We start from the raw sequence: 18,355 nt of genomic DNA on the forward strand, positions 1-18,355 counted from the left end.
GAATGTTAACAAAACAACCACTATTTGCAATAATAACATGGTACTGCCTGAGGACAAAATTTTCCACCGTTCGTGTTAACATTTTCAATTGGATTGGTCCAACATGCAGCAAAAAACATTTTTAATACTTTCGGCATAACAGTGCCATCAAGTGAGGAACTTTGTAACTAATTTTAAAACTTGGTGAGAATAAATTATTGGTTTCCAACGTAGAACGAAGCAAGCCATACATTTCTATCACCAAATATTTATTAACTGATTTCATAAATCATCTGATGCTCCGATATGAAACTAAAAAAAAATTGCATTGAATCAAAAGGGCGTTATAACGATTAGTGGTATAATGTAAAAAGAATGTGAAACCACTTAAAGTACAAGATTTCTGTCTGTATGATCACGTCGTTATTTCAATTTTATTCATAAGAGAGCTAAATGATCGCCATAGGCTGCTAATTAAAAGAGAGAGAGAGACACACACACATAGTTTAAAGGCCTTAGCTACACGTGGCAGAAATCTAACTATTAAACTCAAACGAATTTCGAATTAATATGTCATAACTTTTTTTCTTTTTCAGGCTACATCAATTTGGTAACAAATGCTCACTTAATTTACTTGGGACTATATTAAAATAATATGATTAATTAAATGTTTATCAATCACTTTACATAAGGGGGAGAAAACCATATAATGAGAAATAACCTAACTTAATGACAAATAATCTACATTACTTACATTCAATTACTAATCAGTTTCCTTAAGTAAAATATACCATTAACTGACAAATGATCATTAAAGTGAAGAAGTAAAATGAAATTAAATGTTGGAGTAATTGGAGATTAATTTTATTCAAATGTATGAATTTACATTTTTATTGCTAGAAAATCTATCTGACAGTCATCAAATTATCGTTACTCTTTCAGAGTCAAGAATGGGAAAAAAATAGGTAGATATTACTTTTAAATGAGAATTTTTATATTAACGCGTCTCGTCATGTTGAGTTACTATTTATTTTGTTTCAAACGTAATTCTTTGCTAGTTAGAGAATGAAACTTTAATATGGAAAAGAACTTATTTATTTTAATGCATGCATTTATATCTCGTTATTTAGTGTTTTTATTCATTTATAGTTATATTTATAGTTATATCTACATATACAAGCTTATAAGCTTTTGTCAAATTGAAGAATAGATAGAGCTAATTAAAGAAAGATATCGCAAAGATACATCCTGAATTAAGAAGTTATTGGAACCTTCTGCCTCTACGCTACAGAGCGTTTGATGGCGTCAATTCGTTGTTGTATAGTACATCAAGATTTCCACCAGTACATTGCACACTACATTTGAAGCTCACATTTAATTAGTTATTTAAAAAACAACTTCAGTGTAATATTTTTAAAACAATATTTTTTTTTAAATAAATTCTCACTGTTATGACTCGCTACTGATCCAGATTATCATTATATTTGCAGACCAAGAAGGAAGAACGGTTTATGTCCATTTTCACAAAAAAAGTCATTTGGATCGCCTTCTGATAAATTTTGAGAACTCAATAACAGGAAAAAGTCAGCTCTCTCCGAGAGTTATTACACAGAGAAGATGAGGGTTGTACGATGCAAAACGTTTCCACGTTCAAATTCTTTTTTTCCCCAAATTAGCTTTTATGAACATAAACCATTTTTTTTTCATGGCTTTAATTTATTGAAAATCGAAATGGCAAGGTATGGTGATGGAATGGTTTAAGTCACATTAAATATGTACTATGTGTTTCAGTAATAGAGAAACAAACTTTATGGGTTGCGAGAATTGATATTAAAGTAAATTGTGTTCTTGATCGTGAAAGATCTTGGTTGTTCAAAATGAAACACAATATCTAAAGGCTATTAAAAAGAATCTGTGTTGTACAAAATAGTATAAGATAGCGTAAGGTTACTCAAAAGAATCTGTCATATTCCGTTTTGTTTTAAATGGGTAAGCACAAAATATTCATCACGTGCTTTCCTCTTGCAAGCTAAATAATAATGAACGGAAATAATGATAATTCTTTTCTTTCATCTTCATTTGATCAATTCCTTATTAGAACTTGATTCTCACATAATCTTCAATCCTTAGCAAATGGACAAACTAAAACAAAGTCTCCAACAGAGCGCTGTTATTCTCTCTAGTTCAAAACTGAGGCCAACTTAATTTTGTCGCGTGCAGGTTTACTCGGGGGGCACTCAGATGATTCATGATACTTGCCAAAGGATGATGGCTCAGTCGTCCATCAAGGACATTCCCAGGACCGCCAGAGGATCAAAGGAAATTAGCTATTCGCTTAAAACGAAGGCGGTTAATGTCCTTTAAGACACGGCCGGAATTATGCCAGCGCGCTGATGACCAGTCGCCTTGATGCACCAATCTGGAATCCTCACCAGTTCCAATAGATGGATCTGGATTGTGTTTCGTGTTTGAATCAAATTAAGGAATGGTCTGTCGGTGGACTTTAGCCAATAGGGAAAATTTTTGTTTCCAGGAATTATCAGGTGAGGAGGGATCTGGATTGATCTCATGGTTGGGTGGATGATGGCTTCTGGAACAATACATTAGGGAATACTAAAGACGTTAATGCGGATGATGGAATACGATAATAATGTCTTAATTTTGTCGTTTATTTATATTTTTTTCATTTCATTAGTTTTTCTTAGGAACCAAACTAATAAAAGACAGAAAAGGAAGCATTTTTGAGTTAATATAGTAACTAAAACATTAATAAATGGTAAATAAAAGTTAGTAATTTGACGAATATTAGACATAAACGCGAATGATGGATTACAATAAAAGTGTCGTAATTTTGTCGTCTATTCATATTTTGTTTCATTCCTTAAGTTCTTCTCAGTCACAAAATTTATGAAAGACAAGAAATGAGGACTTTTCAAGTTTATGCAATACATTTATATTAATATTTTATCAGATATAAAAAGAATTGAATTTATTTTTTAATGAAACTATTGATGATCGATACGATATTTCATTGAACATTCATAATAATTCATGAGAAATCATAACATTGATTTCATTCATAAATATTTCATTGAACTTAGTTGCGATTGTGAGAAAACTAGATAAATAAAAACGTTTTTTTTTTTTAATTGGATATCCGATTATCAAAACAAAAGTTATAAAACAGGAAGGTGTTGAAAAGGAAGTAATAAAAAATCACATAATTCCCTTACAGAATGGTTAGAAGAACAGTATTTGCGGTGATTACTGGTATGAAAAAAAATAGAGTAAATATAAAGAATTTTAAATTCGAAATTTCACATATATTTCACGTAAATTTATTCTTCCTGGACAGGTAAATCACATAGTATAATCCAAATCATACACATACATGAAATTCAAGATTTCTTTGATTGTCACCAGTATAAAAGTAATAAAATATCTCCTCATCCCTAATTTAAAAATATTTATCCATCGTTTATCAGTATTTTCTGCTCTTACTACGTTTTTGATTTTGATTATTATACAAAATCAGAGACACAAAATTAAAAACGATGTATCTTTATAATTAAGTAATCCTAAAATATTATTTTAATATGTAACATTTTATAAAAAAAACATATTTTAAATCGATATTAAAACGTAATAACCGTTTTACAACTATTAAGTAGCAAATAAGTTATATTTGCATATATGTAATAAACTTTGGGAAAAACTGTATCCAGTCAATCTATACAGTTAAAATAATTTAAATAATTGTAAAATTGTTCAGCATCATTAGAAATTAATTTTTCCCACAATTGATAAATAATCTTTTTGGTGAAAATATTTAGCTAGTTTTTTTTTTAAATTAAATACACGTTTCTGTATGACGTTGCAATAATATCCAAAAAAAATTATTAGGTTTAGACTTTACACCAATGGAATTGGAAACGATCTGCGTCATTGCAAAAAATAATTTTCTATTTAATTAGTTTATGGTTCAAAACAAGAATGACGGCAATAGAAACCATAGGGGTTGGGGATTCGAAGCGAGCAGGGGACAGAAATCCCTAGTACAAAGGAAAAAGACTATATTTTGGTCCGAAAACTTTAATTATTATTAGAAGCAATAATTATCAAAACTTTGACAGATCACTATTAATTAAATAAACATTTTAACTCTGCGCAAATTCGAAATTCGAATACACTGTAAAATAAGCAACATATTATTCCCATTGAGATAGCCTCACATATTAATGAAAATGGAATTATATTAAATTAATAATCGCTACATTTTGATAATTCGATTGGAACAATTGTGATTTCAACCCAGCCCATCAGAATTACATGCAACCTACTAAATCAACGTCAACCCATACACAGCAGTAATGTGATCTCAATAGAACATCGGAATCCAGTCCCAATAAATCGTCCGACATCATTCCTTTTCACGTCATTGATATAAGCTTGTCGATAATCGAAACTATGTATATCGATTTACTCGGAATCTCGTGCAATTCTCACAATCAAGCATGCATCAGTCCTATATACATAAACCGCAAAACCAGGATTCTGTATTAATAGCCCCATCCATAGCTAAAACACACCAGAGAAATTATTGACAAAGACATTAGCAGCAGCAATGATTACAATTGAATCGACCACGTAAACCAGAAATCGACGAAAACTTTGTCGATTACAAAAGGCGTTAAATATTCTCTGTCTGCAGAGTCTATGGGGAAGGTTTAGTAAATACAGTTATGCCAGCACATATGCAATAATATTTTTTTTTTCTTTTCGTTCTTTCAGTTTTCGTTGCAGTGGTTGGTTTGTTTTTCTTCTGGATTATCGGAAGATAAAAGCTCTTTACAACTTGTTTCTTTCTGCGAGTGGGAAAAGTGTTCGATTTCTGCCTGTTGGTTTTGCTGGGAAAAGAATTGTTGGAAAGACAAATTATGTTGGGTTGGCGGTAAATTCCATGCGTGGCGATAGATTTTTATTCACGTATTTGCTTAGATCTTGGAATGGAGGGTAATTTTTCTTTCTTGACGCTGAAGCAGCTCACGATCATCGGATTTAGTCTCATTTCTCAATTTTATTTTTCGACCGTGGTCATTGCTGTTATATCTTTCAGCGAAATACATACAGAATATAATGCATAGTTAAATATTATTTTCGTTTAATACTTATGCTAACCAATTTATTGTCTGATACTAATGTATGACACTTCCTCCTTCCTTTATTTGAGCCATTATGCAATATAAATCATAAATTTTATATTTTATTCCCATAAAAAGATGGTTGCATTTTATTTCATCATTTAGTACCATTCATGAACGGGCTGTGTAGTTGAAAGTCATGGTTTGCCAGGTTGTGATAAATTTTATCCCTTAATTGACATACAGATGGAAAATATTTATATCGGAAGGGTAGAAAAAACACAAATAAACCTGTCAGTATTGAAATTCAAAATTGGGTTGTTTTTATGAGAAGTAAGAGCTAACATTCGAGACTTTGAAAACCATGATCACTACCGCTCCTGTTCTTACAAAGACTACCAACCTTTGTAGAAACTGGTGCATCTTATTCAGGACTAGGTGCATGTTTATCTCAAGAGCAAAATGGAAAACGATGTGTCATTGAATATGCATCACGGACTTCAAAAGATGCTGAGATACGCTACCACAGCAATGAGCTGGAGTGAGCTTCTGCACACTTACTGAAAAATTTCGTCTATATCTAATTGGTCACAAATTTCAGCTGATAACAGCCAACTATACGACTGCATATGTTGTTACGAAATCATCTCTCAATCAGAAATTCCCGCGCTATTTGGTGGATTTTACACTATTTGACTTCACAACTAATCATCTACCTGGGGAAAAAATTTTATTGCCGATCATCTTTGACGTTTATAAAGTATCCATATCCTAAAATTATCCTCAATTACACTGGTGTTCAAAACAGTTAAGAGAATTTTCATATTTGTCAATTATCACCAGAACTACTGAGCGGAAATTAGTCAAAATTTTTGGTATGAACACAGGTTTACATAATACTATTAAAATAGCCCTCCAATCGAAATAATACATGTTCATGATCTTGTAAAGCATGAATTGAAATCAGAAGGTATACAACACTGGTCGAGAAATGTATGTATGTCTGGAATCTGATTGACCAATCCATCAGGGAATAACTTTCAATTTTCATATATCTTCAAACAGATTAGCTCTTTGCGGACATGCCTTCCAGTCTCATCCATTAAAATAAAATCAGTGTCAACTGCTTTTTTTTATATTTCATAATCATCGTTGAATAGCCACTCTGATTTTTGGGTTTACGACTTCTAATGTTCAACGACGTATCCTTGTAATTTTAAGCCTCATTCGGAAGACTAGGGAACTCTTGGATCAAGTAGTGGGAGAAATTTGCCTTCGTGAAAGACTTTTTGATGGAACTAACCACATTTGCATTACATGGAGAGTAAGACCACGAGAACCCCCACGGTTAGCCTGACGGCAAGGGGATTCTAACCCATGATCCGTCTACCATCGAAGATATTTTACGTCAGTACTGTGATCAGTGCAAGCTGGGTGCGGAATTTGAAGCAAACATGTACCTCATAGACTTTGTTTTAAATCTAAAATCAGACTAAGAGTCTTTCGCAAAGATATGAAGGGAATGCAGCCATTCAATAAGAAGACCACTAATAAAATATCTGAAATATTGACCATTCTAACTGTGGAGGTTTGATGGCCTGGGCAGGAATGCAGCTGAACCACATGCACTTGAGAGAGTCACTTTGACTGATTTGAGAGATCGAAATAATTTCTTGCCCCATGTTAACTTTTAAGAGGTACAGTTGACTTTAATTTCATCTTAATAGATGGCAACACATAGACACGCAACATGCGGCTTATGTGTTTGACGATTTTCTATAAAATGAAATAATTCACCGGTTGAATCGGCCAGTCAGCATCCAGGGATAAACTATAATCTTTTAACACCTTACAAGAAAAAAAAACATGAATTCTTATTTGTTGGTACTATTCCATCCTCCATTAATAGGTGAACGGAAATAAAGAATATAAATTTTAGAACAAATAAAAGAAAAACGCTATAATCTCAGTTTTACATGATATTTGTAATTTTTCAATAATGGGATAAAAAAAAATTTTTTATGGAAACCATAAATTTACTCTTAAAATAATTTAGTTGAAAAAGGGCCCAAAGTTGAGCAGTCATATTTTTAAATCAATTAAAGTTTGAACAGAGAGTTCAAAGCCACTTCATATTTGATCCAATTGTAAAATTTCTAGACCTTTCAGGGTTTTTTTTTCTTTCATGAAGATTAATAGTTTTGTAGGATTAATTAATTATACATTGAATAAACCTTGTTGCTAATATACACAAAAGAATAATTTAAATTCAAATCATTAAAAATGAAACAAAAGTTGTTGCCAATAAACTATGACTAATACTCTTTAGAAACTCAATAACAATTTTCTCAGAAAGATCCTGGACATAATCTATCCGGAAATAGCCTTCAATAGGAATATTCGAATCGAATTTCATCTTCCATCACCGGGCACAAAAGCCGAGCCATTGTAATGACCTTATCCCAATCATGTCTAATCATGCGATCCATTCTCGACGTGGAGCAATACCAACTATTAGCCTCATTATGTGCGAAAGTCGAAGTCCATCGATGCAAAAGACCCAATTAAATTTCTGATTGACATTTCTGTTTTCCCAGCGGATTACAACGATTTTCATTTTGCTCTGGGAAGAATAATATTCAGTAGAGGTTTAGCTCTTTAAAAGGATTATGATCATCTTTACCACTTCCTGTTTCTTTTTAATAAAGTCCTGGGCAAAAATGGTACTAATTATGGAGATTTTGGACTTGGAATTTTTCTGTACAAAGCTTTTTTACATATATGCATACATATATATATATATAAATATATATTTTTTATTATCTTTGAGTTTATTTGAGAGAGAAATGGTCGAAATTATTAAAATAATGTAGTATATTTTGTTGTTGTAATTTATAGAATCTATATTAATCTATAGAAATGTGTGCAATATAATATTATTACAAAATTATCCATATTATTATAATATCAAATATATATATATGAGCAAAAATTATCTAATCTATTATATATAATTCTCGTACGTGGCTCCCAAATTTTGGCTGTATTTCTTTTCCGCCGGTGGCAACGTTTGCTTTGTTTTGTTTACGTACTATTTCTCTTACACGGCGACAAAAAAAGCCTTATTACAACTCCCCGAATGGCAACGCTAGAAAATCGACCAATGATTGCTGCTAAAAATGTCACATGCCAAATCTAGCAGAGGTGGCTTAACATATAGCGCTTTTAAAAACGGCAACTGAAATAACTAGAGAGCATCAGCTGCGGCAATTTCATACTATTAAGCTAGGCAGAAGTGAGTAGTCTTTGTCGATAGATCTCTATTTTAGTATTTTGTCGAAAGCGCTTTTTTTCAAGAATTTATATATTACGAATTTATTTGGCGTTTTTGATTTATATCACGAATTATACTACGGCACATTTCTAATAGGTTTAACGAATTACATGCCATTTATTTGAATTCAAATTTATTTTAATGACTTAGTATTTACTAAAAAGATGTAATTTTTTTTTAAAAAAAAGTTGTTGTATGAATTTGAATGATTGTTTTGAATTCTTAGAATTTTGTGCATTTGCAATGTACCTAAGTTAGTAGCGAGCGAAGCGAGCTTGGTTTGCGAAGCAAGCCATACAAGATTGCGTCGCAATTTTCGGGTGTTGGCGAGCGTTAGCAAGCAAGGGGCGCAGCCCACTAGTTAAAATATAATATTATTAACGAATACTGTTCACAAACAGTAATCATTAAAGGCGATTTTTTTTAAAGAATAGAAATTATTTGATTAGCTAACTATAAGCATTCCAACAAATTCAGCTCGTCAAAAAATTCTTCCACTTCTTTTATTTTTATTTTAAAAAACGACAAGTTTCCTAAAATTAAAATTTTTGCGTTTGTTAGTTAACTTAAAATGAGAATTTGTGACACTTTTAAGACATCTAACGAACAATTTTATTGATAAATCTCTTTCTTCAAACATTGATTACAAAATTGATTTTTTGTAGTACAAAAATACGATTTCCGCTTTAATCGAATCATGCAAATTTAAGTTCCAAAATCACCCTAAAAAGATCCCAAAAACCATTTTAAAAATTTCAAAGAAAGATAATGAAAACATTTTAAACTAAATCGATATCGAGTTCTAGATAATTTGAAACACTGACGACTGGATTCTAAGAATTTGATAGTTTTTGTCATTTAAAAATGCTTTAAGTGAGAAACAAACAATAAAGTTCCAACAATAATTAGTCATTGGACTAATTCTGTTTGGAATTAGTCTAATTATCTCTTCCTTTAAATCTAAAGAAAAGTTCATTGCGCAACTTAAGCCGAAATTAAAAATATGCTCATTCTATGTTTAACAAAGAGAGATAAATAGAAACTTGGTAATAGTGGTTGGCTAACAATAGTAATACAGCAGCGCCCACGTGGTTAGAATTTAAAAATAATTTAAATGATAGTTTATTAATACATTTCAACATGATTTTGTTTTTATACGTATATATTCATTAGGAGCATTTAAATTTATTTAAATCAAACAAAATTTAAATGTGTCAATCTGAAGTTGATCACCCGTCTAAGCTAACTTCTTTAATCAAGCATCAAATTACTAAAAACAAATAAATCGCCTCATTATAAGTTAATAATTTATCTAATTGTCAAAAAGGTTACATCACAAGTTGTCAATTTACAAAGGTTGCATTGTACAGGTGCAAAAGTTGGCTTTTTCTTAGTGAATAGATTGCTTTGAAAAACGTTAAATGAACTTATTCATAGCAAAAGCGTTCGGCATTTTGTATTTGGTTACTTGTGCAATTTTATTATTTGTTCTAGTTAACTCAACAATCAAGTACTAAATTAACAAAACAAAACAAAAAAACAGTTCTTAATAAGTTTATCACTTATTTAATTACACTATCAAAATGCTGTTTCGTAAGTGTTCAATTTACGATGCAACATAACCAAAATGACAGCTAATCTGCAATCTCTACAAGGTACAGTTTTTTTCTTCTTTTTTAATGCCATTTTTATTTTAATTTTAGACATAATGTTCAAATTTAAAAATATTATCTAGAACAGAGGGTCACACAAATGTTGCGACAAACTTCTATGGGAGTTAAGGCACATTATAATATTAAAAATTACATGGAATCCCATGTCTGGAAACATCGTCATATGCCGCTAGTGCACTTCACTACTATGAACTGCTTTTTCGTGAACTTCTGAACAGGTCGTAATAGGGAATCGTCCCTAGCCGCGTACAATGACATTTACGAGCATGAATTCCATTGCAATTTTAATCCTGGTAGAGTAACCTAACTTCCCTAGAAGTTTGTCGCAACATACATTACGCAACCCAAGCTATATATAACGTTTTTAAATTTGTACCTTTCGACAAAAAAATAGATTAGAAACGTCTTTTTTATAATAAAAAAAAATCTGTAACTTTAGGAGCAAAACCAATTCAAAATTTTACATTTCCACTCCCGATAAAAGCAAAATCTAGTATTTGCATAAATGCAACAAAAAATTTGTCTCCCAGTGTTATCTATATTGAAAACTTTTTTTTAAATTCTTTGATTCGAATGCGTTTGAGGTTGCCGTCCCACTTTGAATGCAGAGAAAACGCATTTATCAAGAAAGACAGCAAGCATGCGATCTACTCAACTCGATTCTGTTTTCTTGTACCCATAATTCAAAGCAAAACGCAGAAAAAAACTACGCTACATCTCAATACAGTGAGCGATGACACTTAACTTTATCACTTGTCAAACTTTCCACTTCTTATTCGGCTTCGTAGAACTTTTTTTCTGTACATCATTTCCTACTCTCACCCAGCAAGCATTTGTCTCATGGAGGCGTAATAAGTCGTCCTCCACCACTATGTTCAAAATTCAGTCAGGGAATTGCAACAATCTAGGTTGCAAGTGGCCCAGCTTGATTCATCGATTAATCTATGTCTTTCTTTCATTTTGAGTCATTGTTCAATGTTTCGAATGCTATTTTTTTGCTTCCTTTTACCACCGCAGACGAGCCATAGATTTGAAAAGTGAAGATTCGGAGATTGAAAAATGAACCTTTGAAAAGTTCAATAGCATTTGCCTAAATGGCTCATACGGTGGTATCGGGCAGAAAGTTAATAAGGTATTGTGACTTGAGATAAAGATTAAGTAATGCATTGGCAATGTTTTTTTCTTCTTTGGATCATTGCACATTCTTCCTCTTATTTAAGGATTATGTAAGCACGCATCTCTATGTTAAAATAGAAATGAATGATAAATATTGTAAAGTGATTAAATGCTTTTCCTTATTGTAAGAAAATGATAAATTGTAAACTGTGAATTGGAGAATGAAATTAATTGAATTCTCAAGTTATTTATCTTATTTTTAACACAAGTTATAAAATACATGCCTGCTACTTAATGTTAGCTTTTTCTAATACGTATGGATTGTAACTAATACGTATGGATTGATTCAGGTTAAGAGCTCTAATCTGCATAACATGTTAAGCTGATTTCAAGTGAGGTTTTTAGCAAGAATATAACTTTTCATCGGATATTAACTGTATTTTTTCCCACAATGCAACTTTATCAAGTTTTTGAAAAAACGCTTAGTACCATAACCTAACAAGTTAAAGAATTAAATAAAAGAGACAAGCGTCTAAAAATTTTCTCTCTTACATTTCAGCTCGGAAAGTCTTTAGGTTACCAAACTGCGTCTTGTTCAAAAGGTGACAGTATTATCCCGGATTGCTAATTTATAATCCAGAGGTTTTAACTTCTCTCTTTTTTGGAGATTTTCTTTTTGGCTGTAGTTGGTTACAATTATAATGCCAACCTTTATTTCGTTTAAATTGTGTTACCTGAACTAAAAATAAAAGTCAAGAATTAAGTTTCTTTGAAAATGCTAAATTGGTCATTAAAGTGTCATTGGTAATTAATTAGGAAACCACTACCGGATTATTGTTCATAATAGATTATAGAAAGGAATCAAATGGAAAACTCGAAAAAAAACAGTTTTGAATTATCATCTGTCTATCACAATAAATTATTTTAGCAACAGACAGTTTTAATGAAAGTACCGCAATGATAAAGATCATTGAATAAAAACATATATCCCTTTATGAAAATAGGATTGAAAAATAAATAATTATGCGTTGCTACTTTAAAGAAAGTTTGTTACATTCCTTTCAGCTAAGGAATTTGATTCCTTATGAGGCGATGGTGTGAAGGAGATGAATTTAATAGAATCAAATGCAAATTTGGATATAGTATTTTATCGCTACATCAAAAATGTAAGAAGAAGAAGAAGGAAAGGAAGAAATATACAATACTGTTTTAACGCACCATATTTTCATAAACATTTACAAAAAAATACTGTAATAAAAATCGATGACACTCAAAAGATTTTTCTTGTTTAGTTACATCTCGAATATTAATGTAAGTTTTTAATTAAAATATAAGGTAGACATATTAAGATAAAGAAAACATTACAAAAAAATTTTCATAAAACTTATCATCATAGACCCTATTAATTTTAATTTGTGTATCTAAAACTATAAAAAAAAAAAACAATACAAAGCACTACAATTAATAGAACTAGCAACTGAATTATTTGCACAAAAATGAAAGAGGGGTGCATGCTTAGATTAAAAAGAAAGCACTAATAAATCCCACTCATCTCCAAGTCTCTACTTAATTCTGTCGGAAAGAAAACAAAAGTAATACAGCAAGGTAAATAAATAGTTTGGGATGAATGAGGGGACCTAAAATGATCCGAAAACTTCTAAGCTGAGTAAATCACCGCTTCAAATTCACGTCGGCAACCGTTGATTTAGAGATCAACTTGAAATCTCTCCTTCCCGAAGATTAACTTAGATCCCGGGAAAATCGGTTTCATAATTAAAGAAAACATCATGGCGGGCAGAGTAATAATTCGATTTCACATAACCGAGGATTGGACACTAATTGTGCAGGCGCAGGAAGTTCCCAAACAACTCAACCCATCACTCCTTCGCTGGGTCCCTAAATACCAGACGTATTCGGCCGTAAACCTTTCCGTAATTACGGATGGTGGCGGAGTTGAGTTATTGAAGAGAATCCTTTTGGCTTTAGAGTTTGGCGACAGTTTGGATTGGAAAAGGCAATTTCTGAATTCCATTTTTGGATGATGGTCCTGCGAGGTTCCTTTTCCCTTTAAGCATCAGAAATTCGAAAAATAATGTGTTTAATGTTGACTTGAGAGGAAATTAGGAGAACACAAAAGAAGGGGAATGAATGTCTGAAGAAACATATATATATATATATATATATATATATATATATATATATATATATATATATATATATATATATATATATATATATATATATATATTCCTGATCCATTGATCAGTACATACTGAATTTGTGCTTGACATAATATAAATTTGCAGTACAAGTATCTTCGATCGGGGGTGCAGCGAGAAATTTTTCATGAAGGGGGGGGGGTGATTTACTTTTACAGAAGAGACTGCATTCCATTCTAATTGTAGACAGATCATTTCACTGATTCTACAATTTCGATGATCATTTTATTGTCAGAATAATTAGGGCAGACGAAACTCATTTGCTGATGAGATCATTTGAAATTTGATTACGATTTCAGAATAAACTTATACCACACGATGTAATAATAATAACAGTTAAGGAAGTCGTAAAAATATTTTAGAAAATAAACTGATAAATTTAAATGTGGCAAAATGAAATAAGTATAATTTAGTTTTCAAAAGCTGAGTTTAATTCGAGTAATTTCCTCACAAAATGGCTGTAGTTAAGAAAAAAATTCGTTCTTTTGGGTTAATAAATTATTTTTCATTACTCAAAATGTAACAGTAATATCTATAATAATATAAAGTACTAAGTTTCTTTGCTTTACCCTAATTTAAATTGAGTATTCTTGGCCAATTCGTACCAAAATCGCTGTACTTATACATAATTCGACAGCAAGGCAATCGTTACTCTCTATCTTGAAATTTCTTTTGACCTCTGGTTCGACCATTACTGCCCAAATGAAGAGTTTCCATAAGACTACTTTTATTTGCAATTAAGTATAGTAAAAAGTAGAGCGTAAAATATAGTAAAAATAAAACTTAAAATAAAACGTGAAGGGGAAAGAAAGTAAAAAGTAAAATGCAGTAAGAAGCAAAATGTAAAGTTAACTATAATAAAAAGCAAAGCGTAATGTAAAGTTAATCGTAAAATAAAGTAAATAGAAAAGTATATAGTAAAGGGAAAAGTATATAGAAAAGAGTAAAGTAAAGAAAAGCATAAAGTGTAAAGTTAAATATAAGCATAAAGTAAAATAAAGCATAAAGTAAAGAAAAGCATAAAGTGTAAAGTTAAATATAAGCATAAAGTAAAATAAAGCATAAAGTAAAGAAAAACTTAAAGTAATACAAATACCTCCCATGCTCTTATAGATTAAACCAGTGGTTCTTATCCTTTTTAAGTCGCGATCCAAATTTGAGAAATATGTTCATGTCGCGACCCAAAAAAAAGTCAAAATTAGGCTGAGTAAGCCACAATGGCTTCTTCTAGGAGGTGTTGGTATTACTTATTATTTGGTGTATTACTAACTTTTTTGATTCGACTCAGAGCGGCCCAAAAAATATGCTTCGCGACCCATAGGTTAAGAACCGCTGGATTAAACAATGACGTATTTATAAGTTTTCAGCTCAGACAATACGAAATAGTAATAAGTTTTATACTAAAATTATTTACAAAGGTATTTAAAAAGTTTGCCATAGGATGAGTTAATGTGGCCATAATCAGTTTATTAAAGTATGTTTATTCTTAATAGCTTTTGATGTAATGGTTGTTTTTTTAAATTAATCATTGTTCAATAGGTTCTCTTAAAAACTTCTGTTAGAATCAAAACACAATTGTCTTGAATTAGCGAAACCATAGGCAAATGAAGCTGCTTTAAGTTAGCGAAGTAAAACAGATTCGAAAAAGTTTCATAAAACAAAGTAACACTCATAAAATTACTTTTTCCTAGTTCTTCCTCAGAAAGTTAAGGACTTTGACTTTTTTTTTTTACCCATTTGGCAATGTAAAATGTCCGGTTCAATCTTTTAATTCCAGTGCTTTTAAAAAACAGGTTCCTTAAAAGTTAAACTAAAAGGTCTAATTTAAAAAGTTACAGTCACAGTTTATTTTCGTCAAGGTCAAAAATGCTAAAGAGAACATTTTTATTTCTTCGAAAACTATAATTTCGTATTCTGTATAAAAAAAATTTCAGTTTTTAATAATTATGTCATTTGTTAAAAATTCATTAAATTAAAATTCTTGACTGCTAATAAAATGTCTCATATCCATCCCGAGTACTTGTAGGCTGTAATTAAACATTTCAAAATTTTTAAAATACTAAATGTTAAACAAAATGTTTCAAATCGTTTTATAATCTTTTATTTCATTACGCATTTTGTGCTATGTTGCATATAAAAAGAGAAATGATTCAAAAATAGCATTTACGCATTTAATTTATAGCAAAAAAAACTATTGAAACCTCTATTATTTCAAATTTTGATACTTTAGACCCTAAACATAGTTTTAATTAATATCTAAAAACTTAAATTGGGCAATTTATTGAACAAATATTTCTAAAAGATTTTCTAATTGAATAGCATTGTCATATAAAGCACTTATTAAAACTTCGCCGAACCAAAATTAATCATTGCTCACTTTGTAACGCGAAAACTCTTCATCTCCCCCCGCCCCTTTCCAATTACTTGTAAGCTATGAATAGCAACTCTTAATCCCGTTTCCAATTAAGTTGTTTAGCCGGAAAAACAGCAGATTAAATGATTAATAAACACTATCTTCCAAACAGCTCTAGAAAATAGACTTTGGCGAAAATCGATTCAGAATTGGTGATTGTCGCCTGTGTTCCTCTAGATGGAAGGATTTGCAAAACGTTAATTGTCTGAACATATCCTCTAGCCTTAATATCGAGGCAAGACTAGTCAGACTCTGAGCAGGATAGAATTGTCTGATTGGAAGTTAATGCCCGCTAAATCTCCTTTTCCAGTGTTTAGGAAATTTGAATTCGTCTAAGCAATTGGATTTAATGATTGATGACAATGACCATCCTTGCATAGTTGGGCGAGAGAATAGAAGATGAAATTCTATAAATGAATGGGCTGCCCCCTTTTGATGATATATCAAAGGTTAAAAGCGCTGACGTGTCATTTTCTGGTCATATGTGCGAAATGTAGTTATTAATGCGTTAAATGCCTTTAACATCCCTTCGAAATTTATATGCTTTCTGGAAAAAGGTAGACAAAAGTCGTGTGCCTGAATTAACATACGATTTGTTAAATTTGAGCAGCGGAATTATACTCATGACGGTTTTAAATTAATAAATTAATATAAATTTTGCCAAGTTAAATTGTTAAATTATTAATTTAAAATTCGCATTCCGACGTAAAAGGCTACCTGTTTCATGCATTTATGCTGATCTTAAATATTTTTAACGCATTTTAGTCCGAGGACACAACTACTTGACGCATTTATGCACTTATTTTTTTAGGCCACAAAAATAAATAAGGTGGACGGACAAATAAGGATAAATATATAACAGATCAGTCGTCATTGTATTTTAGAGAAGTCCTGTTAAGGTTACACATCAACAATACATTTCTCGCATTAAAAAAAAAAAAAAATCCTCAGTTGTGTGGTAAATTTGCATTTCAATTTATATTAATCGATAAAGGTACAATTAATATTAAGGTACAATTAATATTAAGGGGGGTCAGGACCCTTTAACGCCTTAAACGATACAATGAAATACCATATTTTCGACACACTGTAACTATCTTTGAATTTATCCTAAAGCTATGAAATTTTTTTTATCATTTACTAGCACTATTATCAATATAATTAAATAGCTAAATTCAAAAAAAATCATTCATAAAAAAAATTACAGACTTTTTTTAATATAGTGAAATTTTTTTATTTTCGAAAAAGTGAGTTTCATTGCGCGCAAAGCGTACGAGTCAAATATCATCAAAATAATGTCAAACTAATTTTAAATTAAAGTTATAATTACCCTAAACCTGTGTTACCTAATATTATTTTGATATACATATATTTTAATTTTCTAAAAATTAAAAAAGTTTAAGTTTTTCAAATTTCTATATTTTTGGCACATTACACAATTATTTAAAAAAATTTTAAGAGAGTAATGGTTTTTATAGTAGGTACCAGTTGTAGCAAACCATATCATAAAACTTTTCCTAAAGTTTCGTACAATTCTATCAATTAGTTCTTTGTACGCAGTGCGCACAAGTTCAACATATCACATTTTGAGAAAAATGACTTTAAAGTTAAAAATTTGTTTTTTTCGAATACCACTCAATATATTTTTCTAAAAATGCCTAAATAAATAAAATAAATCATTTTACAATACCTACATACAACTTAAACAGTATTAACTAAATTTGACTTATAAACAAAATAAAGTAACATTTCACAACGACTTGTCACATAACGAGCATCGAGTCAAATAGTAATCAACTTTTCAAACATTAGAAATGATTGATACAAAAACCAAACCAACCTAAATGATAGATTTTTGAGATTTATAAAAATCTAAAAGATGATGTTTTAAAATAAATCTTCAAAAGCAAACAAAAGATTTTCAAATTAGTAACTTTTAAAAAATTGTTTATAAAAATGACCACAAAGTTAAAATTTTGATTATTATAACAATATCCATTTTTATGTTTATCTAGAAATCCTAAGTAACCTCAAAGACATAGATATAAAGGAATAAATTTCTTACATTTTATTATTTTATAATAAAATCAATATAAACAAAAACATTTAAAAATTAAAAGCCACCAGAAATATACATATCCCCCCCTTCACTTTTTTTCATTCTCTCATTTTCACAAATCTTTTTTTGTCGTTTCACTCTACGAGCTACAATAGACTGTTCACTAGCTCGCTTTTCAGCTTTTGTTACGCGGAGTTTATCTTGAGCATGAAAGTTTTGCTTTGCTTTTTTGTTGATTTGTAGCTCCAACAGTTTCATAATAGACATCAAAGACTTTTTTCCATCGTTAAAAACACAAACACCCATACATGCAGCTATTTCGGCAACATTTTTGCCAGCACTAGCAAATTTAGGGCAAAACTTCCATATGAGTGAGTTCAACGACTCATTTGGGTTTTGGGTCTTACCCCCCAAACATCTT

This window comes from Parasteatoda tepidariorum, chromosome 2, assembly GCF_982258835.1.
Source record: "Parasteatoda tepidariorum strain Cologne lab strain chromosome 2, Ptep-v5.0, whole genome shotgun sequence".
Taxonomy (NCBI): domain Eukaryota; kingdom Metazoa; phylum Arthropoda; class Arachnida; order Araneae; family Theridiidae; genus Parasteatoda; species Parasteatoda tepidariorum.